General features: G+C 39.1%; 1 long non-coding RNA gene across 1 annotated transcript in view; it reads left to right on the top strand.

Moving 5' to 3' along the window:
* The first annotated feature begins 1,773 nt into the window (after positions 1-1,773).
* LOC122439627 overlaps positions 1,774-26,821 on the top strand; it is a 99,045-nt gene continuing 73,997 nt past the window's right edge. Inside the window, exons 1-3 of the long non-coding RNA XR_006268944.1 lie at positions 1,774-1,861; positions 7,967-8,047; positions 9,795-9,811. This is a non-coding gene — a long non-coding RNA (uncharacterized LOC122439627). The remainder of the gene's footprint in view (positions 1,862-7,966; positions 8,048-9,794; positions 9,812-26,821) is intronic.

Below are 26,821 nucleotides of genomic sequence, written 5' to 3'. Positions count from 1 at the left end.
TCTGAACACTTGAGCAATTATTGAATATCTCTGCAGTTCCATCTCCTTGTCTGTAAAATGTCCCTATCCCAGGGTTCTGCTGAAAATTAAGTGAGATAACATTAATGCAAGTGTGTGATTCATCTGCCAAACAGATAGGTGACCAGCTTTCCTGGTTTTATTGGGATTGTCCCATCTTTAGCACTGAAAGTCTGCTTCCTTGGCAGTTTCTCAGTTCCAGGCAAATCTAGACAGTCAATTGTCTCCATGAACGTATCATATTCTAACCCAAAGACTATTTGGACAGGACAGAGAAGACTGACGGGCTACAGTCCATGGGGTTGCAAAAAGTTGGACATGACTTGTCCATGCACGCTTACTAATAGATTGGGGGAACAGGAAGCAGTTCAAGGAGGCAAATGAATTTTCAGCTGATGTTCTAAGCCTCTGTCAACTCTTGTGGGCTGAAAGACTTCAGGGACAGTCTTGCTGATAAAGCCTATGAGAAAAGTGGGGGAGTTAGAGCAGAGTTTGAGAAACAGGATGCTTGTCAAGTCATGGTGCTAATGCTTCTAATCTGTTAGCCTCCCATGCACAGCCTGTCAAGGGTTCAGAGCCCAGAGGTAAGTTACTGATTACGAAGATTAGAGGGGGTGGTTATGGTGGGGAATTCAGATGGCAAACTCTGCTACCTTTGGCATCTGTAGATACAGACTTCTCCCTTCACCCATTCAGAGAACATGGATCTTGAATTTGAATTTGATTTTTCCATTGACTAATTATGTGATATTGGGTAAGCTATTTCATCTTTTTAATCTTTAATTACTGCATCCATAAAATGGAAATGGTGATAATCCTAACCTCCTGTGATATGGTTAGAATAGAGTAAGACATTATGCCTGACATGAAAGAAATACTCAGTGATTGTTAGTTACTGCTATTGTTACTACTCTTCCTATTTATACTATTATTATTAATTGTTTTATTAGGGTAGGGTTGCCAGACTTTGCAAATAAAAACTTAGGATGCCCGGTTAAATCTGAATTTCAGATACCAACAAATAATTCTCAGGACATACTTATACTAAAAAATTCATTGTTTGTCTGAAATTCAAATTTAATTGAACATTCTTAATTTTATCCAGAAACCCTATATTAGAGTAAACGACAACCCTGGTCTTCTTAGGCCTGAAGGATTTCCCAGGACCTAATAATATAACTTTCAATCTAAAATTGGGACTTAGGTATGATTAGTCACCCCATTAAGAGAGCAATCTGGCTGCTTTTTAGAAGGTCATATTTGAAACTCAAATGGTGGTTACAACCACTCTTCCTTTAAAACACATACACATCCACATGAATGCAATGTTTTATATATATTTTCAGGAATTTCTTGAATGTTTGAACCCTATCCCTGAATTCCTGGTTAAGAATACAGGCTCTGAAAAATCATTCAGACTAAAAAGTTCTTTCCTTATTCTTTTGGCAAAAATCATGAAGATCTTTTGAGGAGATTCAGGAAATAGGTATTGAGGGAGCCGTGGCCCTCTAGTCACTCTGAAAATGAATTTTTGGTACACTAGAACATTGATCAATAGAATGAAAACTAGTACATATGTGTATATAGCAAAAAAACTGAGGTGGTCTCTCTGTTGAGATTCATCCACTTAGTTAATCCAAGGCTTTAGTCTAAATCCACGTTGAGGTCACACTGATGTATTTTGATGACCAATATTGAATGAATTGATTCAAGTTACTTATTTACTGTTTCATTGTAGGGATGAAGCAGGTTATGGTCCCATCAGAATTGGGAGGTATCACACAGAAGATATGAAAGAGGCATATGCTCACCTGGCTCTTGATCCTTTTTCTTTGCAGGACTTGTGAGTTTTTTACTCTTTTAGAAAATATAGTGAAATATGCACATAAATGGCTGAATATAGCAAGATGGACAGTGTAAAGAGTGATGATAAATAAACAACCACATACCCACCATCCAGCCTGAGAAGTAGAACATCTTCAATCTTTGATGACACCTGTGTGCCCTTCATTTTCACTGTTAACCAGTGTTCCAGTGGATAAATATATTTCAACCTATTTAATCCATGATACTTTTGAGGGGGCATTTGGGTTGTTTCAAGTTTTGTTTTTATTTTCCTGTTATAGACAATGCTGTCAACATTTTCACACATGTCTTCCTAGTACAAAAAGACAAGTGTTTCTCTACTGTGTACATTTAAGAATGGAACTGTTGGATTGGAGAATAGATGTGTTTTCTACTTTATGCTCAGTGTTTTCTCAGATGTTTATAGAAGTTGCTGTTCCACCAGCAATGTGTGGGAATTCCACCCCTGCAATGCTTGCTATTGTCAGACTTACTAGTTTTTGCCTAAGATGTGAAATCATATCTTATTGAAATTAATACATTGTTTTCTTATTACTTATAAGACTGAACATCTTGTATGTTTATTGCTATTCATTGTTTCCCTTTATGTGAAATGTCTGTTCATGTCTTTTGCTAATTTTCTATTTTTATTTCTTATATTTGTCACAAATATCTCTTCCGGTTGGTTTTCTTACCATTGTCTTTGAAGAGTGGTTTGTTATCTTGTCATGTGTATAATTGTTTCCCAGGTGGTTCAGTGGTAAAGAATCTCCTTGTCAATGCAGGAGACGCAGGTTTGGTCCCTGGGTTTGGAAGATCTCCTGGAGAAGGAAATGGCAACCCACTCCAGTATTCTTGCCTGGGAAATCCTGTGGATGAGGAAACTGGCAGGCCATAGTCCATGGGTCTGCAAAGAGTCAGACACAACTGAGCAACTAACACGTTCATGTTCCCCCAAAAAAGGCAATTTAAGAACACGAACCATGATGGGGGAGGATATTTGAAATTATAGGGGCAGCTGGGTATTGGGTAGAAAAAGGACTAGGTAAGGGGACACTCAGAACTTTGAAAATATCCCTGTGAACTGTGAATTTTAAAGACTGGCAGGAGTTCTCTAATCTGATATAACAGGAACAGTCACACAGTTAATTAAAAAATAGTTGAATCAGGGTATCATTAAAAAACACATTTATACATTTTATTTTAACTTAAGACACATAATATATTCAGTGAGTCATCATTTGATGTCTGGCCAAGGTCTTTGTTTTCTGGCCAAGTGGCTGCTTTTGGAGTTCCTTGCTTTTCTTGCGCCAGGCACGCCAAATGCATCACCTGTGAATTCCATTTTTAAAAAAATTGTGTCTTATCAACTTAAAAGAAACTTGGGAAGTAATCTCAGCATGGAGTCCTTCCAGAGGTTTACTACTATTCCCTGTCTTATAGTGATCTTTTTTCTCAAAGATTGAACCTGACAATAATTTCTCTATAAGAACACCTTTATCAAGCCTATACAAAACATTTAACTTAGTTTTTTAAAAATTTATTAAAAAAAAATTATTTTTAATTTGAGGATAATTGCTTAACAATGCTGTGTTGGCTTCTGCCATACAGCAACGTGAATCAGACATAAGTATACATATATTCCCTCCCTCTTGAGACTCCTCCCTACCCCCACCCCGTGCCACCCCTCTAGGTTGTCACAGACTATGGGTTGAACTCCGTATTTTGTACAGTAAAGGAAACTATAAACAAGATGAAAAGACAGCCTGCAGAGTGAGAGAAAATAATTGCAAAGGAAACAACTGACAAAGAATGAATCTCCAAAATATATAAGGAGCTTATGCAGCTCAATACCAGAAAAACAAACAACCCACTCAAAAAGTGGGTGGAAGACCTAAACAGATGTTTCTCCAAAGAACACATGCAGATAGCCAAGAAAAACATGAAAAGATGCTAAACATCACTCATTATTAGAGAAATTGAAATAGAAGCTACAATGAGGTATCATCTCACACCGTCAGAATGATCATCATCAAAAAATCTACAAACAGTAAATGCTGGAGAGGGTGTGGAGAAAAAGGAGCCCGCCTACATTGTTGGTGGGAATGTAAATTGATATAGCCACTATGGAGAACAGTACTGGAGATTCCTTAACTTAGTTTTGATAGAAATGAAAACTGTGTTTTCATACTTACATTTTGTCTGTTTGTTTATATTGAATTAAATCACTTGATTACAATAGCAGCACAACTGCCACAAACAACGTTGGGCATAACAATGTTTGGGCATTAGTTATGAGTGGTAGAAAGGTCATGGGAAGCTTGGATCCATCTAATGGACAGTCAGATAGGGGTCATTTAATGTGGTTTCTAATGTAGCTCACTGGAGGGTATGTGCTGTCTTTTTTTCTGAAATGTTCTGAAAAATCCTCATTGTTCATCCCTAGCTCTCTGTGGGTAGATCATTGGAGGAAGCCCAAGGAACGATTGAACTTCACTTTGGAGTTTCTTCAGTGGAAAACAGAGATGGTCCCCCGGACATGGGAGTAAGGGAATAAGAGGCAATTGAGTATTGAGGAAATTACAGGTCTCTTAGCTGTAGAGCTTCCCCCACACTGCAGAATAGGGATTTTGAGGTAATCCTATTTAGATTTCAAGGGTGTGAGAAGATCCAGATGACATGATAAAGAAATAAATGCATTCCAGGAGCTCAAATGTAAATTCAAAACAAAATTCTCTGATATCTTTTCATAGACATTTGTATATTTTGAGAGCACCAGACAGAGGTGATTTTAAAAGTGTCTTTTTCTGTGGGCCATGAATTCTCTCCACAGAAGATCTGCATATTATGCCACCGTTGCCATCCTTGCAGTCTCTTATTTGCCTGGGGCTTAGCCTGGCTGAGAGATTGAGGTGGGAGGAAGGAGGAAGGAAGAAGGAGGCTTTGCCTATACAGGAAGGGGTATCACCTTAGTAGGGACTTCCCAGGTAATGCTAGCTGTAGAAGAACCTGCCTGCCAATTCAGGAACCATAAGACATGGGTTTGATTGCTGGGTCAGAAAGATCCCCCGGAGAAGGGCATGGCAACCCATTCCAGTAATCTTGTCTGGAGAATCGCCATGGATAGGGGAGCCTGGCAGGCTACAGTTTGTAGAATTGCAAAGAATCACCTTCCTGCCTTGGTTTAAGAAAAAGTGCCTAGACAGTAATGCTCATCCCTTGTCTTGTTTATGGAGCACCTTACAGTTCATAACTGAACTTTAATTCCAGTCCTGGCTGCTCCACACCATGTCTTAGTTACTCTTGGGAGTAGACTTAATGCTTGTCTTGGCATGGTTAAGAGCATATAAAAATGCAGATTTCATAAAAATGGTAGTGAAGGAAACCTCTATTCTTTCATAATACTTTTAAATAAATTAGTTTTTTGGATTAGTGGAAAGAGAATACTTGTTTCAAAGGAACATGTGAAAGTTTTTGAGCAGGGGGTATGTTTCCTAAATATTCAGAGTACATAAGAGTACTTGAGAGAGAAATTTAGCTTACTTGGAGACCCTAGGCATTAAAGGCAACATGAAACATTAGGTTCCTAATTGGAAGGATTCATTCTAATATACCAAAAAGGAGAGTAATGGATGAATAAAACCTTGCTTTTCTTAACAGTTTTGTCTGATGTCTCTGGTCCTGATTATTTGGCTCCACTGACTGATCTTGGTTCCTTTCTGTTCTCTGGAATAGCTGACAATTGACCTTGTGAAATTCCTTTCTCATATACCTTGTATGTATCAGCTTCCATTTTCCTTGAGCACACGGAAGCTCTGGTTCTTCCCCTGTGCATAGTGAGGGGCTGATAAGTATTTATCTTGCATTTAGCAGAGGTTTGAGTGGCCATGTGCTGGTACTGCGTCCTACAATTTCTGTAGTGCATATTCAAGAATGAAATCACTAGGCATATGTTAGGTCAGCAGGTTTTATTATCTAGGCTCTGAATTCTCAGAAAACCTGGACTGTTTTTCATTAATAGCAATAATTTTTTAAACTAATTAAAAATTGAAATATAATTGACATACACCATTATGTTAGTTTCGTGTGTACAACATAATGATTTGATGTTTGTATGTATTATGAGAGGATCACAATAAGTCTAGTTAACATCCATCATCATACATAATTATAGATTTTTTTTCTTGTGATGGGAATTTTAAGATCTATTCTCTTAGCAGCTTTCAATGAAGTTACTCTTTTTAATAGCTAATCCTTAGTTGAGTTTTTACTGTGAACAGATATTGAACTAGATACTTTCTATCCATTATCTCATTGAACTTTCCCAACAAAACTGTGGGATGAGTACTGTTGTTTTGAAGAAATTGAGGCTGCCTAAGGAAAAACAAAAAAGCTGGTGAGTGACAGAGCCACGATTTGAATTTGATTTCTCTGACTTTAAATCTGATGCTCTTAATGGGAAGTGTTACTTGCTCAGTCGTGTCTGACTCTTTGCGATCCCGTGGACTGTTGCCACCAGGCTTCTCTGCCCATGGGACTTTCCAGGTAACAATACTGGAGTGGGTTGCCATTTTCTTCTCCAGGGATCTTCCAAACCCAGGGACTGAACCCAGGTCTCCAGCATTGCAGATGGATTCTTTACCACCTGAGCTTCCAGAGAACTGACCCTGTGGAATTATTGCCTCCTGTACAACCAGAGAAGGCTCCACTTTTCTTCTCAGCTTTATAGAGACCACAGGGAGAGTCTTATCACCCCATTCTGCAGACTTGCCTGAGCTGAACTCTATTGTTAGGTAAAAAACTATCCACTTGGATTCTTCTAGTATGTGAGGAATCTGGAAATTGCTGCTCCATCTCAGGATCACAGTGTTCAGGTCAGAGCAACAGAAACTTCCAAACATCTTGGGGCTAATGGCACTATAAAACCCAAGCATTTGTAGGCTGAGGCTAGGGGAGCTCTAGGAACAGGGCAAATAAGAAGGGCCATCTGAGAAACCCAGCCAGATGTATGGGAAAAAAAACCCCCAAAAACAGAACAACAGAGCAAAATCAAGGGATGAAAGAATTTGGGTGGGTATGTTTGTGACTTTCTGGGCCACTTGGAACTTGTAGCAATTCTCAATCTCATATGCTCAAGAACTACTGCACTTCTCTTTCCTTGAAAACAATGGTCCCCAGTCTTTTTGGCACCAGAGACTAGTTCCATGGAAGACCATTTTTTCCATAGACCGGGGGTCAGGGGGAGGCATGGTTTTGGGTTGATTCAAGCATATTGCATTTATTGTGTCCTGTAAATGGCAAACCACTGCAGTATTCTTGCCTGGGACATCCCATGGGCAGAGGAGCCCGACACAAAAAGTCAGACCCGCTTGAAGTGACTTAGCACATATTTCTATTACTATTGAACTTCCCTGGTAGCTCAGACAGTAAAAGCATCTGCCTACAGTGGGGGAGACCCGGGTTCGAACCCTGGGTCAGTAAGATCTCCTGGAGAAGGAAATGGCAACCCACTCCAGTACTCTTGCCTGGAAAATCCCATGGATGGAGGAGCTGGGTAGGCTACAGTCCATGGGGTCGCCAAGAGTCGGACACAACTGAGCGACTTCACTTTCACTTTCTATTAGTATTACATCAGCTCCACCTCAGATCATCAGGCATAGATCCCAGAGATTGGGGACTCTTACTTTAAAACAACTGAGGTTCTCTCTCCTTGGGTTAGAAATTCAACCTTACTTGGTCCTGTGGACATCTCTTGGGGAGGGTCCTGGGTCATTGGCCCTCAGTGTGCCTTGGTTGCTGAGAACCATGAATCCAGTCCACGTGGTATGATTCTTGCCCTGCTGCCTTTAATCCACAAATGGAACAAGATCATCTTTGTTAAAGCAGAGAACTACACAGCCAGTCTTTGCTGAAATCTTGCTATTTTTCCAGAACATTACTAGTCAGCCCCCTCAAGTCTCTGCTGCTCATTGAGAGAATGCAACTCTTTGTCTTCCTCTTCAACTTTTGAAAATATCTTTAATTTTTAGAGAAATTATTTTTATTCTTGTTTTTATCAGAGGAATTCCCTTTAATCTCCAACTCTATTTTCCCATCCCTTTAGGACTCCTGGCATGCGCTCTTTTGCAGATTTAGACCAGGAATCGCAAACTCAAGTGACTGCAGAGGCCGGAAAAGAATGGAGGTGAGTAAAATACCTTGGTAGGTCTGTCTAGAGGGGCTGCTGCCCAGTTCTGGCTTGCTGTCATCACTCATGTTGCCCTGTGTTGCTGAATCTTCTGATTTTTCAAGAAAATCTAGAAATCTAGACTTTTATGAGCAATCTCTTTCCTGTCAAGTGTTGCCTCAGGCATTTAAAATTTTTCTGTGTAGGCCAAAGTAAAATGTCCATGGGCCACCAGGTTGCCATGGCCACTGCAGGCTTTTGAGAACAAAAACCAAGGAAGAAAGGTGTTTTATAGTCACAGACCTTCCCTGGGGCAGGGAAGCACAGACTTTGGTACCTGACTGGATGCAAGGAAAAGAACGGATGAAAAGATGGGAAGGAAAAGAACATAAATGAATTTCTCAAACGATTGTCCTACTACAAAAAAATGCTGCTTTTACTCTCAGTGTCTGCTTTCCTGAAAAGGAAACTTCTTTGGGTTTTAGGCTTTGTTTTTTTCAAATCAGTTATTCGGGAATTGTAACTTAACTTACTTTTGGTTCAGCCTAATCTTAACTTACTTGTCACACACACAGGTCTGGGTTTTGAGTGATCTTGTTTTATGAACATAGAGTTTATACTTGTTGGATGGTGAAGCCAATATTATGTTTTACATTGTTGGAGTTAAGGTTTAGTGAAATTTATTTGGTTCATTTCTAGTTTTTGAGGCAGATTTTGCTCATTTTAGTTTTTCAAAACCATTTCTAACTCTGGAGAGACATTTCACAAGGCTGTGCCAATGATTCAAAGGATGAAAAGTGTGAAAGAATTTATAGAGTCAGTTGCTTCTCTTATACTACTGTTAATGAATGAATTTATATTTATGGAGCCCTCTAGTTAGTCCAGATTAATTTGACTGAAAGTAACACACATCCAGTTCAAACTGGCTTAAGTAGAGAAGGGATTTCCATGGAAGAGTGAAAAATTATTTCACTTTAGTGGTATGCTTCAGGAATCTCATGGCTCAAGGGTGCCACTGATGTCATGAAGACTTGATTTCTCTCCATTTCTCATTCTCTGCCTCATGCCTTATTCACTTCATTCCGAGGTTCCCTGTGATGGCCATGGAAGCTCCAGACTCAGATTCTCCTTACTGCTAGCAGACCCAGAGGAGAACATGATGCCTTCTCCCCATTAGTTCCATGAAAATCCTCTCTGGCTCTAATTTGGTTACAAGTCAACCTCCACCACAGCCCCCAAAGCAATTGCTTGATGGAGAAGTCAGGTTTTTGATTGACTAAGCCTGAGTTAATATCAGTCCCACCTCTATCTCCCATCAATGCCAGTTGGAGCCTGAAATGGAATCAGTTCTCCCCAAAGCATAAGGACTGAGAGCTGGAGATGGGGCCTCTAGAGCAAGGTTGAGATGCTATTACTTGAAGAAGGATCTATGGATGTTAGGAAAAATAATAGATGTCTATGCTGAGTACTTAGAATAGTAAATATACGCTTTTCATCATCATATTTCCAATACATCATCTTCAGAAATCCTAACAAATGTGCCAATGGTGAGTAGTGTTAACTTCATGTAATAGAGATATTATTTGGGGAAGTCAAATATGAGGGGGAATGTTGAATATTGTACATGGAGGACTCTGGTTATATTTGGGAGAATTTAGAGATGGGGTAATAACTCATCAAGTGCCTGTGTCTTTTTTAAACAATGACTCTAAAAGCTCTCTGAAGATGAGATTCATGACTTGTCCTGCTTGGTCTTTTCTCACAGGCCCTGGCTTCATAAAGGTAAGCATATGAGAAATAATGGTTTGAACTACTGAGGAATCAATGACATGAAATAACAGCTACCACTTATGGAATGTTATTTCCTAGGCTGTATAAGACTTGATTTAAAATCCTGACTATGCCAGCAAGTGACTCAATTATCTCAAACATTGTCTATAAGATGGGCTTCCCTGGTGGCTCAGATGGTAAAGAATCTGCTTGCAATGTGGGAGACCTAGGTTCGATCCCTGGGTTGGGAAGATCCCCTGGAGGAGGCATGGCAATCCACTCCAGTATTCTTGCCTGGAGAATCCCCATGGACAGAGGTGCCTGGTGGGCTATAGTCCATGGGGTCGCAAAGAGTCAGACAAGACTGAACGACTAAGCATAGCATAGCACAGCTATAAAATGGAACTAATAGCAATACTTATTCTGGATTCTTTTGAGGCATAAATCTGACATAGAAAGACCTTGGCGTGGTTAGCTAACTCACCAAGTGCTGGCTTTTATTATTTTTATGTTAGTTTTTAATGATTAACACTTGTTAATCATTAAAACATTATCATGCTTTATTCTTCCAAAAAAAAGATTTATCAGGAAAATACTATTTTTATCTCCCATTTACCTGCAAGAAAGCAGGCTCAGAAAGTTGGAGCTACTCAGTCAGGGTCATATGTAAGGAAAGGGTGAAGCTGGGATTGAATACAGTTTTGCCTGCCTCCAGATTCCATGTCCTAAATTACTATTCTATTGTGCCTTCCTATCCTTTAGTACACCAACAGAGAAGTTACTCAATCCCTGAATTCCTGTTTCCTTGTGGGTGGGCGAGGCAAACCACTGGTAATGGGGAAAGAAACCAAATAACTTTTTGCCTTAATTTTTTTCCCACATAGAGTAGTTCTGTAGAGTCCCTACACTTAGGCTTTTGTGTTTGTGACAAGTTCAAGTGAATGTGCAATATAAGACCCTTCTTCAGTTAGACCAGAGCCTCTGATGAATGCTGTGGCCTCAGACACCTAGATGGCAACCCACGCATGGTTCATTTCAAAGCCGTGATTGTTGCTGCAGGGATGACATTGGCTGTGAAGCCCCCTTCCTGTTACTCATGGACAGTCAACAGGAGGTTTCACTGAGCAGCCAAGAAGTGCCTACTCAGTTTGGGGCATTGTTCTGAGCACTTAAAAACTATTATCTCATTGAATCTTCTCAAGAACCCTTTGAGGTAAACCATCACCTGTGCTTTCATTCTGAGTCAAAAATACAATGCTTACTCGGTGCCAGACTCTGTTCTAATTGCTTTGTATATACTGGGTGACCTTGTTTAATCCTCATGAACAACCCTATGAGGTAAGATACTATTATTATCTTCTCTATCCAACTGTTAAGGAAATGAAGTGTGGGAAGATGAAACCTGCCCAAGGTCATACATTTGGTAATTGGTGGCTCTTGGGATTTGAACCCAAGCAATCTGGCCTCAGAAAGCACACTTACCTACTAACTACCCTGGGCAGTCACCTCCCATCCCCCCAATAGCTTAAAGGAATTAACTATTTTATTTTATTTTTTGCTCCTGAAACTTTAATCACATAAACACAGCAGTTCTGCCTAAGGTGACCATTGTTGATCCTCAACATAAACCCAGTGACTGAATTTTCTAGAATATTTAGGTAATTAGAAAAGTAGGAAACTGTGAAGGGTGTTGGCCTTGTACTTAGATATTAGTCATTTATTGGCTGTATGGCCTTGGACAAGTTACTTGCATCTTAGAGCTTCAATTTATTCATCAGTAAAATGGGGTAATAATACGTTTGTCCCATGGGGAGTAGTGAAGATTCTGAGGAAACCATATGAAGACCTCATATAATGCCTGAAATGAGGGAAGACTCCAGTAAGTAGTAGATATTTTTTATTGTTATAGACAGATATTTTGCCATTATAGGGACTGACTTTGTGTAGGTACTCTTTTAAACCTGCCTTATGAACATCATTTAAAATTTGTAATTAATCACTTGACGGTATTGTCAAATGAATCTAATGAGTGTCAGTTTCTCTTCCTGAGCTATAAACTGCACTGGACTGTAACTTTCATGTATATCTTCATGTTGTCCTCTCTTGGTGCATGGCCTTACTGGGGGCCTGGGCATGCAGAAGGAACATCTTGTGTCCAGTGACTTGAACAAGATTTGGCCATTTGTAGAATAAAGCATTTAAGGACAGCTCTGGATATAGGGACATAAGTTTAGAAAATCCAGTCGAGGATTTATTCTGTGCCATTTGGGTCCAGCGTCATCTAATGAGCAGTTTTCTGTTCCAAGTATGGTTCAAGACTGACTTTATGCAAGTTTGGGTTTAGGCCAGTGTCCCCTGGAACATACCTTCTATGTATTTGCAGTGACCTTTCCCTTTGGGGGCACTCCACTGTTGCACCCTACTTAAAATATTCTCCCCCAAAGTGGCCTATCCCTTGCTTCACTTAATAATTATCTGTATTTGGAAGGAAAACATTTATGTGTTGACAGTTTTTCTCTGAGGGTATGAAGTACATAGCATAGATCTTGGCTTAGTTTTTGTTAAAAAAAAAAAAAAAAAAAAAGCAAAAGAGAAGAAACCTAAAGAAGGAGCTAGACTTTTACTTGAAACTGAAAAGATATCCTCTCTCTCTCTTCCCCTCATAAACATTATATATATATATTAAAGTGACATTTTTAGTCCACTTTGAAATGTATTGATTTGTTTCCTGTGAGTCATTGTCTGTTTCTTCTCTGTTAAAAAACATACTAAATATCAGTGTGATGATATAAATATATATGTGTGGGTGGATGGGAGGGTGAAGGGAATTTTCCTTTAGATTCTAAGAAGGGAAATAGCTTTCTTCTAGGTTCCCACATCATCAATCAACTCATCACATCCTCAATCTACTTCATTTTCTCCCTCAAAACAAAACCGAATAGTCACATCCGGCTTTAAAGCTTGAGAAAAACATTTCAGAAAGTTCTGAGATGGTCCATTATTTGGTGGGATCATAGATATTTTTGTAGCCCAATTCTGGACTCAAGAGATGTCCAGGTGCTATTTCCATTTTGGGCAGTAGAGGGCAGACGTCTCCAGGCCTGCCTTCCTTAAGATTACCCTGGCGACATTATGTTTATGCAAACAGCCTTTGACATAATAGCTTTGAAACAGCTGAAAATTGAATTGTGCCTTGAGGCCAAACATCTAGACCACCACCTTTGTTATATTCATCTGCCACAGTAAATTGGGTTCACCATTGGCTCCGGGAGCTGCTTTTTCCTGGATTCCAGTCCCACAATAACTTTGCGTAGGAGAAAGACAAATGTGACTTCCTTACACAAAATGTTGGCTGGGTTTCATTTCGCAAATTCTTATCTGAGGGACTGGAGATTGCAGTGTGGATTTCTCCAGCCATCTGAAGAAAAGAAAATAAAAGGAAAACTGGAAACCTAAACCAAATCCATCTAATACTGGAATCTCTCTGTGTGTTTCCATAGTTTTTTAGCTTCCCCACTTAATCTAATTAGGGCTTTGCCTCCCGAAATAAATACCTAATAAAGAATGAACCTATTAAAAGACTAAATTTACTACACACCCGTTTGTGCAAGCGCTCTGCATGTTTCCTTGAAGCGGTAATGCCGATGAAATTGAACGTTGTTTGACTGGATAATGGTCTCCCGCTGTAAGACGGATTATAGAAAATAAACGTCGAGGGGGGGAAAGCCAGTCACTTTATTGAATTCCATCGATGATAATGCCATCACCTGAAATAGCTGCCTGAAAAGAGTGTAAATGGGAGTGAAGCAGCAGCATCTAGAGCCAATTTTCAACTGGGGAACAGTTCATTTTCTTGGAAGTAATTTTATCTTGTTTTGGGTTCACTGCCCTGGTTTGGGGGGGTTGACAAAAAGTAGATTTTTAAATGAAACCTGTTTGTGGGTCTATCAAATGCTTTTCATAGGAGAGCATTTAGACTTTGACTAATTGAATCATTCATTCAACAGTAAATATTTCATGAGGACCTATTGTGTGCTAGACACTATTTGGGAGCTGAGGGGATGCTAATGACCAAAACAGATGTGTTATTTCTCTCATGAAACTTACAGTCTAGTGGAGGATGTAGAATCCATTAGCAAATATTTATTAAACACCTACTTTGCAGCAAGATCATGATCACAAAATAACTATAAAATTGCAACCCAGATGAGTATTGTGAAGGCAAGGTAGTGAGGATGCTGGACCAGGATGTATGCCATTCTTTTGAAGAAAAATTTTGTGGCTTATCATGTAGTAATCAAAGAGACTCCCACGTCACTGTGGAGATTGGCCTATTAGAGAGTTTGTTAATATGCTTATAAATTTGACTAACGGGTTCATAATCACTCACTGAAGTTTTCTGGGATTCATGTTTCCTTTTCTTGATAGAAATCTATAGTAATTCCCATCTGATTTGCCTTATAGGATGGATATGTGAGAAAAATAAGAGAATATGCCCCAAAGTGCTTTGTAGTTAATGAAAACAACAGATTAATATGGGCTGATGCTTTCCTAGGGCATACCCATATGGGTCTTGCAGAATTCTTCAGGAGACAAGAGGAATGTAGGTTGATTAACAGTGAGCATTTCAAGCAGTTTATAGATAAGTGATGAAGTATATAGCAGAGATGGTAAGATATACTGGGAGAAGTCAGGGAAAAGGTAAGCCTTGAAGAATAAGTGGGGTTTAGAGAGAGGAGAGTGAAAAAGTTGGCTTAAAGCTCAACATTCAGAAAACTAAGATCATGGCATCTGGTCCCATCACTTCATGGGAAATAGATGGGGAAACAATGGAAGCAGTGTCAGACTTTATTTTTTGGGGCTCCATAATCACTGCAGATGGTGATTGCAGCCATGAAATTAAAAGACGCTTACTCCTTGGAAGGCAAGTTATAACCAACCTAGATAGCATATTAAAAAGCAGAGACATTGCTTTGTCAACAAAGGTCCGTCTAGTCAAGGCTATGGTTTTTCCAGTGGTCACGTATGGATATGAGAGTGGGACTGTGAAGAAAGCTGAGCACTGAAAAATTGATGCTGTGGTGTTGGAGAAGACTCTTGAGAGTCCCTTGGACTGCAAGGAGATCCAACCAGTCCATCCTAAAGGAGATCAGTCCTGGATGTTCATTGGAAGGACTGATGCTGAAGCTGAAACTCCAATACTTTGGCCACCTGTTGGGAAGAGCTGACTCATTGGGAAAGACCCTGATGCTGGGAGGGATTGGGGGCAGGAGGAGAAGGGGACGACAGAGGATGAGATGGCTGGATGGCATCACCAACTTGATGAACATGAGTTTGAGTAAACTCCAGGAGTTGATGATGGACAGGGAGGCCTGGCGTGCTGCGATTCATGGGGTCACAAAGAGTCAGACACGACTGAGCGACTGAACGGAACTGAACTGAACTGAGAGAGAGGAGAGCAGGAAGCCCAGGCTAGTCAACGTTTTGGGCTTATGGAATGCTGGTACAGACATTGGCAGTAGAAACACAGTGGGTAGGAGTGGGAGGCTGTCCTAGTAGATGCAGCTCAAGTTCTGGGTGGTGCCACAGGATCCTTACGGACCATTTGTAAGGCTGACACCTGACATTATGTTAGATGGTACTTCAGAGGCTTTTTGCAAGGTCCTCCTCTGCTCATTGGCATCTACCCTTCTCTTGCTCAGTGTCCTGTTCCTCATGTCTCACCCAGCTATTCCATATTCTCTACCACCCCTCCTCCAGGCCTTCCGTGCTCTTCCAGAACCCTGCTTTCCGAAGGTGTGTCTGGTTGTTAATTGGTGCAAAGACACTGATGGGAGAGCATGGGAACATTCACATTTGATTTCACTTTCCTGAAAAGGCAGTGTTTAAAACCACAGCTTCTTAAACATGTGTAATGTATGAACCCCTCTTAAAGGAGAAAAGTTCTCTGAACTGTAGAGAAAACAACCCCTATTTGGGAAATTCTGACCTAGTAAACTTTTGACTGCAAATTGTCACTGCAAAAGAGAAGTTTTGGTCTTGGAGTTGGTAGACACTTTTTTTTTTCTTTTGAAATTATCATTGAAATGAAAACATATGATTGAAAAATGTTTTTGAAACCCTTAGGCCCTTGAGAAAATAGGCCTTCCCTTGCCCATTAAATGAAGCACTGCAGGGGACTCCCTATACCACCACGGCCACAGTGCCCCATCACTTGCCCCATTTTTTCATTATATGTCTTATGACAGCCAAGTGGCATTTCTTTGATGATTAATGATGGTGGGGTTTCTCACCAGTGCCCATACTACCTCTTTGTGAGGACCCAAGAAGGACCAGTTCCCTGAACTCCTGTTCAAAAGTACTGTTGCAGTCAGGGTCATTTCCACAGGCCAGTTCCACATTTAGCTGATGGAGAACTAGCCCTCTCTAGAAGTTTCTTATAAAGTCTCAGAGATTTAGCTTCATCATCTCCCTCAGTGTTCATGTCTTCTTCAGGCCTCATGGAGAAATCTGGCCATTTGGAGAAAATGTCTTAGATTTTGGGGCATGATTTTTGTAAGCTCAAGAGAGCATCTTCATCTTTGAATGATTCCGATCAAGCCAAATCATCCTTGCTTGTGCCTTTGTTATGTATACATTTTGGGCAGCAGGAAAGGAAAATGAGATTGGAAAAAAGGCAAAGATAGAGCATAAGAAACAAAGGAGTGGGACTTCCTTGGTGGTTCAGTGGCTAAGACTCTGTGCTCCTAATGCAGGGGGCATGGTTCGACCCCTTGTTGGGGGAACTAGATCCCACATGCCACAACTAAGAGTTTGCCTGCCCCAGCTAAAGATCCTGCATGCTGCAATGAGGACCTATGGCAGGCAAATAAATAAATAAATAAAATGTTAAAATAAAAAACCAGTGGAGAATTTGAGGGACAAAAAAAGAGAAAAGAAAGATGTTTCCTCATAGTAACATCAAAAGGACATTAGGCAGTGGGACTAATGTATTGAATGTCTTCTATACACCAGGTGATTTACACTGCATCCTGCTATATAGTGTGGAGGAATCTCCACCTACAAAATCAGATATGTGATGTGTGTGTGTGTCTGTGTGTGACAGTTGCTCAGTTGTGTCTGACTCTTTGTGACTCCATGGACTGTGGCCCACTAGGCTCCTGTGTCCATGGAATTCTCCAGGCAAGAATACTGGAGTGGGTAGCCATTCCCTTCTCCTAAGGGATTTTCTTGACCTAGGAATTGAATCTCAGTCTTCCGCATTGCAGGCAGATTCTTTCCCGTCTGAGTCACCAGCCTTGCATCCTGACGGTTGGAGGGAAATCCAGCTTGAATCACTGTGGGAGTTCCTTTAAACCTTTCCTGCTGCTCCCTGACCCCTACCTAGATGTCTATTTGCTAAGGTTCTAGGCTTTTCCTTAATGCAAGATAGTCATGGTGCATTCGATCTGCCTTCAAGACCCCTTTAGAATATGATGAGAGGGTTTGGACATCTATCTAATTTTCTCTCAGCTTTTTAAAAATATCTTTTAAATAGGTAGTACTTGCCCATGGTTCAGAATTCAAATATATATCTTGAAAAGCCACTTCCCCACCCTTATTTCCCAACCACCCAGTTCTCCCCAGAGGCAACCACTATTATCTGTTTCTTTTGTTACCGGCTAGAAATATTCTGTGCATGTATAATCATTGTCTTTGTGGTTGTTTGGTCACTAAGTCAGGTCCAGCTCTTTGCGACTCCATGAACGGTAGCCCATTAGGTTCCTCTGTCCTTGGGGTTTTCCAGGCAAGAATACTGGAGTGCTTTGCCATTTCTTTTTCCAGGGGATCTTCCTGACCCAGGGATCAAACCTGCATCTCCTGCATCTCCTGCATTAGCAGGCAGATTCTTTACCACTGAGCCACTAGGGAAGCCCTATCATATATGAATACAATATGCTATTTTACCCCTTTTGCTTAGTATATATTTGATCTATTCACATAATTATATAAGGTTACTTCTTTAATTTTAGTCACTTCATACTATATTTTACTTTATGCATTTACCATAATTCCTTTTACTAGCCCTCTTTTGACAGACATTCAGAATGTTCCCATTTTTTTCCATTATAAACAATGATACTGTAACAATCTTGGGTATTGTGTACAAGTTGAGGTAAATTTCATGATAAATCATTAGACTTTAATTATTAAGTTGAAGGCTGTGTGTATTTAAAATTTTGGTAAACATTACCAAATTTCCTTTTCAGAGGTTAAGTCAGTTCCCTTTCCCATCAATAAGGTGTTAAAAGCATCTATTTTCCTACCTTCAATGTAAGTAGTATAGTTCCTTTTTCTCTTTGTGAATCTGAAAGGTAAAAGATGGTTTCTCAGTATAGTTTTTAGTGTTCATTTCTCTTATTATGAGGAAGTTGAATATGCTTAAAATTGCTTTAGCTTATTTTCTATGAACTGTATAGTCTTTGCCTATTTTTCCTTTGGTAGTTGGATTTTTCTTATTGATTTCTAAAGACTCTTTTTGTATTAATGATAATAGCTTTGGGCCTATGATATGCATTACAATCTAGTTTTCCTCCAGTTTGTCATTTATCTTTGATTGTTCCCCCCTGACATTTTTTTTCATGCAAAATTTTGTGGAGTAAAATTCATCCATACATCTTTTTGGCATCTGAACTTTACATAGAAATTAAAATTATAACATAAATTATTACATTTTCCCAGTGTTTTCTTCTAGAATCATTATGGTTTCATATTTTGCACTTTAATCTTTGGTTCATCTTTGGAAATGCATATTGGTGTGAGTTAGGAATCAAAAATCATTTATTTTCCTAGCTGATTATTTTGTTTTCAACTACAGTTTTACTCATTTTCAGTTCTTTAACAAAACAAATTAGAATTCTTTGAAATATATGCTGTTTCTGAATTCTGCTTGCAGAATCTGAATAGGAATAGTTGGCAGATAGCTTGATACCCCAAGTACACAAATAATGAATAACTGCCATTGAAAAGTCAGGAAATGAGTCCCAGAGGCAGGAGTTGGGGAGAAGTCTACCTTCATTCCTTAACCCCTTTCAGGGACATTTATAGCCTTGAGAAGAAAGGGTTAGCTTTAGCGTTAATACTCTTGGGGCCAAACCTTGGCAGCAAGTGAAAACCTACTTAGAATTGATAGTAAATAAGGTATAATGAGCCCATGTTAAAAATATACTTTGCTATCATGTAGGAAGGTTATTTGGTTTATAATGGCTTTTTTCCTACTATAAATTATTTCCCAATATTTCTAAGGAATTTTTTCCACAAAAATAGAAAGGTGATTTTTATCTCTAGAGGCACTGTTTCCTTTTTGTTTTTCCCCATAGAGTGATTTACTGTACTGGTTGCATTTTTTCCATAGTAAATTCCGTTATACTGAATTTCTTTGTCCTATGTCACAGTCACAAATCATTTATCTTGGTTATTTTTGGGTAAAGATACTTTCCAATAAGAGATATAGTCATTCCATCACGTATTCCCCTCCAACTGTCCTTGTCTCTCTCTGGGCCAATGTCTCCATGAGATTCTTGTATCATCAGTCAATTTTTGACTGGCCAATTCATTGAAGGAAAGCATTATCCAGTACTTTTGGTTGAGTTGACAGGACATTTGGCATAGTATGGATGCAGTAAAAGTATCTTTCAATAGATAGAACTCAAATCTTCATTGAGAATACATTGATCTTAACATCTTTCAGTGGAAAATACATGTGACAAGGGAGTCATCTGAGGTAAATACTAATCAGGAATTCTCACTTGGGAAAAGATCATATTCTCTAGGTCAGTTCTAAAAATTAGTGGGTGTAAAAAGTACCTGGCGAGTTTGTTAACCATGCAGATTCCTGAACCGCCCCCCCCCCCCACCTCCTCCCTGCACAGGGTTCATGATTTAAGTCTAAGATGATTCCTGGGAATTTATTTGTTAGCAAACTCCTCAGGTGATTCTGATGTAAGCTGCCCATAGAAAACACTTTGAAGTTCTTAACCAAAATACAACTGACTCTTGAACACATAGGGGATTATGGGTACTGACATTCCACACAGTCAACAACCTCTGTATAACTTAAAGTTGCCCTTTGCTACACATGGTTTTCTCCAGCTGTGGTTCCTCTGTATCTGAGATTCCACATCTGTGGTTTCAACCATCTGTGGATCATGCAGTATTTACTAGTGAGAAAATTTCACTTAGAAGTAGACCCAACAGATCAAACTTACATTTATTAGGTAGTGCTGGTTTCCAGCACAGTAGGTGGGAGACCAGATTTGACTTTGGACTTCCTCCTTCATGTTTTCTCCATGCTTTTCTCCTCTTGGTCTGCACTCTTCTGTCATCTTCAATTCCACCTCACCCCAAGTGCTCTAGGCCACTTGGCAGTATGTCTTTGGGTCTCATCGCTTGCCAGAGGGTAAAGAATCCACCTGCAATGCAGGAGACACAGGAGACATGGGTTTGATCCCTGGGTCAGGAAGATTCCCTGGAGAAGGAAATGGCAACTCACTCCAGTATTCTTGCCTGAGAAATCCCATGGACAGAGGAGCCTGGTGGGGTATAGTCCCTGGGTTTGCATGAGTCAGACAAGACTGAGTCACTAAGCATGGCATAATGTGGTAATAAAATTTTATTTACAAAAATAGTCTCTGGTCTATAGGGTATGGGCAAGCAATCAATGACATGATTTTATACTGAAATAGAGACTAGGGCCAGGGTTAGCAGTTGTGCTTCATCTCAGGAGTCAGCTCTGGTCAGTTGGTAGTGACTGCCTAGAGCATTCTGTTCATTCATTCCTGCACTCAACAAATATTTACTTATTTAATGCCCTATGCCAGGTTTAGTGGAACAAACAGCTATTATTTATTAACTGTATTTTCCATGGGTAGGGGAGTTGCAGCACTGGGGCTGTGTATTTGCTATCCATGTGCTATGTCTTAAGAATATAGAAATGAATAAGGAATATTCCACATGTATAAGCCTATAGATTCAATGAACTCACAGTTGCACTAATGTAGTAAAGTACCATTATACTCCTTTTACAGAAGTTAAAGGGATGCTAAGAAATGTACTCAAGATCACCAAGCTAGGGAGCTATGGAAAAGCATTTTAGCCCATGTCTCCTGCTCATAAATTCAAGAACTTTATAACTACATCCAAGCTGTTTTTAATAACAATGATTTATAGTACAGAGTTCATGGTTTGAACTGTAGTGTAAACCAGAGGTCAATGACCTTTTAAGAAGTGGCTTGCCAAAATTCCGGTCCCTTTCCTTCTGACGTGCCTAGACAAGGTCAGCACTGGAACAGTTCTTGACCACCTTGTTCTCAAGGGGTATGAGAAACAGGGTTGTTGAGCTTTTGCTATTCCTCTCTGTGTGTGTTTATGGGTATATACACTATAGTGTGTATATAGTCCAGTCTCAGAGTTCTGTTGTAAAGAACTTAGTAACAATAACAACAAAACCCCAAACAACTTAAGTTTCTTATTTAAATTGCTCAAACATTAAGAAGGGGATACATATACCACAAAAGCGCTCTTAAAGATACAGTCTTATCTACTCATCTAATTACCTCAAGCCTTTTGACCTCTCCTTTTCTATAATTTTATAAAATTCCCAGAAAATCTTTACTTCCATTTCTAGCCTCTGTGCCTTTTGTTGATCTAGCCTTCCCCACTTCTATCACAGAATCTAAAGAACTAGCCTGATGAAAGCAGAATGTGTCTTAAAGAGCTGGGGAGTAAAAGAAATGAAGTGAGCAAAGCCAGACATTTTTGGGGGCAAAGGGGATGGAAAAGCCTGGAAATATTAGAACATGCATGTGTACCCATATCAATACCTGTACATATTTCTATTTCTTTCTGCCATCTATCTCTCTACTGATCTCTCTCTACCTCTCTGTGTCTCTGTCTCTACTGAGAGGCTTGAGAATCAAAGGAGAATAGAGTTGGAGCCCTAAAGGTATCATATGCAAGTCCTGCATCACATCTGAATTTCCACTTTTGTTAGCCAGTAAAATTTCTTATTGTTCAAGCCTGTTGGAATTAGATGTGTTACTTGTGGTTAAAAAGATTCTAACTATTTTGAACTGTAGTCAAATGTCAGGTGTCACATTTTACCTCTTTTCTCTACCCATATTTCTCAGTCTACTCCCTATTTATAACTCTTCTGTGGTCGTCCCTTTTCTTCTCTCTTTGCAATATCTTATTTTCTGGACTTGCTTTCTTCCTATTTTTAGAAACTGCCTTCATCTGAGAAAAAAATGTAAAGTGCGGATTCAGTGAACATTCCCATGACAGACATGCAATGTCTTTCCTCACGTATTTCAGTACGGCTGGTTTATGCTCAGCAGGCAGGTCCAGAGAAAGCCTTCCTGAGCACTCGGTGTAGAGTTGTCCTTCCCCAAGTCTTCCTATTCTATTGCTTGGTTTTCTTCAGAGCCAAATAACATTTTCATCATTAACAAATCATAGCACCAATAGTTTGCTTACAAATCTGTTGTCCATCTCTCTGTCAATCCTCTCCTACACGGTAGACTGTGAGTTTAAAGAGAGCCTTCTTATTTACCCTATTGACTAGAATATAATATGTGCTCAATAAACATTTGTTGGAAAAATGAATGGAAAAATGAATGAAAAAATGGGAGAAAAAATGTTATAATTCTCAGAGCTGCTAATAGTTTTACAGGTAATAATGCCTTGTTACAAAGGAATTTCTAATCATGAGAGGTCTATGCAGAAGATATTTTTGTCATGAGACGTTTTTGGTGAGCCTTTAATCAAATAGGCAGATAGGTGGAGGATATTACTAGTGGTGTTCTGTGGATATTAATATTACAGTTTGTTGTACCTCTGCAAATCTCAGGAGGCTTTGGACCACCCTGCAGTTGTGTATTAAACACATATGTATTTCACATATGTGCTGTCCCTTGGAGGAAGTTTGGAGGTTTCAGCAGATAGTTAGTGGGATTCATGGTGTTCCATGTATTCAAAACTGCAGCTTTCCAGAGCCTTATACTTATATCTAGAATCTTTTATTAACATTCTGCAGGATTCTCATCTTTCAGGGTTTTCAGAGGAGTCAGAAAAAGGATAGCTGAAATCGTAGGAGGATGACTCTTTTCTTTCCTCTTTGTTTTCGCAAGTTGTCCATAATGTGCTCACAGTGCTTGCATCTCGTTTTTTAAAAAAAGAAATCTTTAAAGTGTTTATAATAATGATATATATGTGCTATTAAATAAAACCCTGCAGTGTGGCAAGTATAAATTGAAATTCTCCTAATCCCATACTTCAGAGGTTTACTCCTAGTACTTTGGTGTATATCCTTTCCAACACTGACTACAAATGTTAATAAACTTGTGTTATAATTTTTATAATGCAAGATAATAAAAATGGACAAGGGAGAATTTGCCTGTTGAATGAGTGAATGGAATAATGCTTATTTTTGTGGTCACTTCTGATTTCCAATTCCAAATGCCTTCAGCTAGGATCATGGCAACTACAACTGCAGCAATATGTGTCATTGCTTACTGATGTTTTACTCAGTGCTTTGCAGGCCTAGTTTTAAGCATCACAAGAATCATGTGATTCTATTATAATTTAAAAAATTTTATTGTTAAAATTTTTCATTTTATGATTTTTTTTTATTGAGGTGAAGTTGACGTTCTAATTTTTTATTAACAGGTTAGGAAACTGAGGTGCAGAGAAAAGAATGAACCTGCTTGAGTTAAGCCTCAGATTCAAGGCTTGCCGGCGGCAGGGTCCACCCTCTTAGTTTTTCATCCCAACTCTTGCAGGGTATCAAGATGATACAGGAACGGTATTTGAGAAGAAAAAGGCAATATTTGGCTCTCCCTGAGTTCTTTCCTGGTGTGAGGTCATGAAGTACAGTCCTCTTAACCTCTGACCTTGTCCCTATGCCCTGTAGTTTGAAGAAGGAATGGATTGAACTTGATGCAAATGATATTAATCCAGCTTCCTCCAAACGATAGTCCAGAAAACCCGAAAGGTATAAAATTGAACTGTGCATCTCTGAAATTCTCATATCAAATTACTCTTAAAATAGCTATGTTAATGGCTTCCACAACACAGGAACTTTCCAAGCTGAAGTGGGACCTGCAGCTAGGTCAGGGAGAAGGAAGTTAATGATGCGATATGGTAGTCATGGAAGCTGGGACTTCTATTCTGATTATTCATGATAATAATAATGATGATGATAAATGAAGTATGTTTGTTGGATTTCAGTGAAGTCTTAATTACAGGATGAACATGAAAGAAGACATCCTCTTTCTAACAAAGCCGTTAGTATATGAATGGTGATCACTGAATACCTGTTCATTGACTACATTCTGAACAGATATTTACTCAGGTCTGAGTAAACAGAGGGAGCTTCTCAGTTATGCTCTGTGAAGGCTGGTGAGCAGGTCAGTTCCAGGGTGAGAACCTTATGAATTAGAGGTACTGTTTCAAAATGCCACTCTTAGGCAGTTAAAGTCTTGGGAGTTCATGTATCAGGAATCTGAGAATTTCATAGCATGTAGGGCCCTTTGAAAGTATCTTGTTCAGATCCTTCATTTACAGATAAGTAATCTGAGGCCAAATGGGAAGATATTACTTGCCCAAGCTCATATAGTTACAGGGTCTATATGCCAAATATCCAGACCTCCATCATGTACCTTTTCATCTATTCTGGGCTGCCTCCCTAGGATTTGGTCTGTAAATTGTCTTGCTTCAATGGAAAATACATTGTTTATTGTACATCCTTCCTGGCTGATTGATTCTCACCTTTCGCTGCCCTGGAAATATTTTATTACTTTGAAAATTATAGATAACAGGTAGTGAAGCAAAATGATTCATATTTTCTTGATATGCAAATAAATTCTATCCAGTGGAGGGAGAAGCCTCTCCCGTACACCTCACACCATGAAAAAGTCAGTTTTGTATCTATTTCTACCTTTACTTTAGCATTTTTTAAAATAACACAAATTTGTGCTTCTTCAAGTTTTCCTTTGAACTGGTTATATCATCTACCTTGTTTGCTCACTTAAGTAATGAGTTAAATAAATAAAAATTAACATGTCTTATTTTATGTGTACATGGGTCATAATTTTACCTTTTTTGCTGGAAACTATCTGTAAATACAATCTTTATAGTTTGGTACATATCTGAGAAACATTGTTTACTAAATGTCTTTCTTGAAATTAATTCACTTTAAAATAATCTATTTTAGAAAGACATTGGTATTGATGCTATAAATGGAAACCATTTGACATAAATAGAAGTTAAATATAAAAATGAATACAATGAAAGAGAAGCAATATTTGAGTTCTAGTTAGAAACTGTGATTTGTGAAAGACTCTGAACCCAAACCTGTTTTATCTCTGTTATAAAGGGATATTAGTAAGAATTAAGGACACACTAGCATGAAAGTGAGTCCTTCCCCTTATGCTGGCTTTGTTAGGAGAATGGAAAGAAAATGAGAATGAAATAAACTTACTTACAGAGACAGTCAATGTTATTTAGTCCCATGCTTATGTACCATCTAAAATCATCTCCCACATCACCTAAAAGCATTCTGAGTCCACAGGAGGGCTACGTGTTTACATTTTAGGAAACACTGCTTTAGATAATTAGCTTTTTTGCTAATCTTATAGATGGAGACAAAGAATGCTTGTTTCATCCACAGTTGCATATGATAAAAAAATTTGCTTGTAGTTAAGAACTAGAATGCATTTTATAGTAGCATCCTTTTATGTTAGCTAGCAAAAGCATAGCCATAAAAATGAAAGTGAAAACGATTTCTAAGTTTCTGTGACAAAGGCTCGTTATTTTATTCTGCAGAACTAGCTACATTCATGCTTTTACACAGATATAGTAAATATGAAATAAAGGAAGATTAAAAGCCGGTGCCATTAACATCACGGTGACAACGAAAGTCAAATGGACAGTCCTGTGTAAACAGAGTGGTCTGGACCATTGAGTGCAGGAGTAGACAACACTACACACATCAACTAATTCCTTACATCTTGTCCATGTTACAGAAGTCTAGAATGTATAGAATTCAGAAATCTTTAGCTCCAATTCAGAGTTCTTTCGCCAGCTCCTTCTCCACATTTTCCATAACCTGGGAGACAGCCTCACTGTGGGTATCCCACAGATGTCTAAAACCCAAGAGGTTTAGAAACCAGCTATTTACCTTCTATCTCAATCATGTTCTTTTTCTAAATTCCTTAGTGAATGGCATGTCTATCCTTCCTGTTCCTCTAGCCAGGCAACTGAGGTCATTTTCTGATCCCTACTCCCCTTTCATCATAGTCAAATGATTATCAGGTTCTTTGGAGCACATTGCTTTAAAATTTTGCAACTTATTTCTTTTCCTATTGCCATTATTTATGCTAGTAAGTATCTTCTCCTATCTGGACATCTTCAACATCTTCCCAACTGGTCTCTCTCCCTTTCCGTTCTCTTGTCCACCTCAAATCTGTTCTACATATTCCCGGGAATAAGTTTTATAAAATGAAAGTCTGCCTAAAGTTTAATATTGCTCTACATTGTACTCAGAATGAGGTCTGGATCACTTATGAAAGTTATATGGTCCTTCATGGTCTGATCCTCCTTCCTTCTCTAGTCTTTATTTATTGACAGCTCCTCTCTCCCCCAGCACTTTTATGTTCCCCATCCACCAACATCTGCATTGCTATACTCTGTCTTGGGTCTGTTATGACACAATGAGCTACTCATGTTTCTATCTTCACATGTGCCCTCACCCCACCCCCTCTTTTCTACTCAGAGACATTATTTCAGCAATTGCCCCCTCTTTTACCTGCAGCCTCAGTCTCTTTTCCTTGTACTGGGTCACTCCCAGCAGCATTTAACTATGTTGTTATTTTTTTACATCTTAAAAAAAATCTTTTCTTGATTCCATGTTTCATGCTAATTGTGACTTTCTTTCTTTGCTCCTTTGTGCTTCATTTTTCTCTTCTCCCTTTCTCTCTTGCCCCT

The sequence above is a fragment of the Cervus canadensis genome, chromosome 4, assembly GCF_019320065.1.
Source record: "Cervus canadensis isolate Bull #8, Minnesota chromosome 4, ASM1932006v1, whole genome shotgun sequence".
In the NCBI taxonomy this organism is placed as follows: Eukaryota; Metazoa; Chordata; class Mammalia; order Artiodactyla; family Cervidae; genus Cervus; species Cervus canadensis.
Note: the sequence above shows the minus strand (reverse complement) of the source record. Positions and strands in the feature narration are given on the sequence as shown.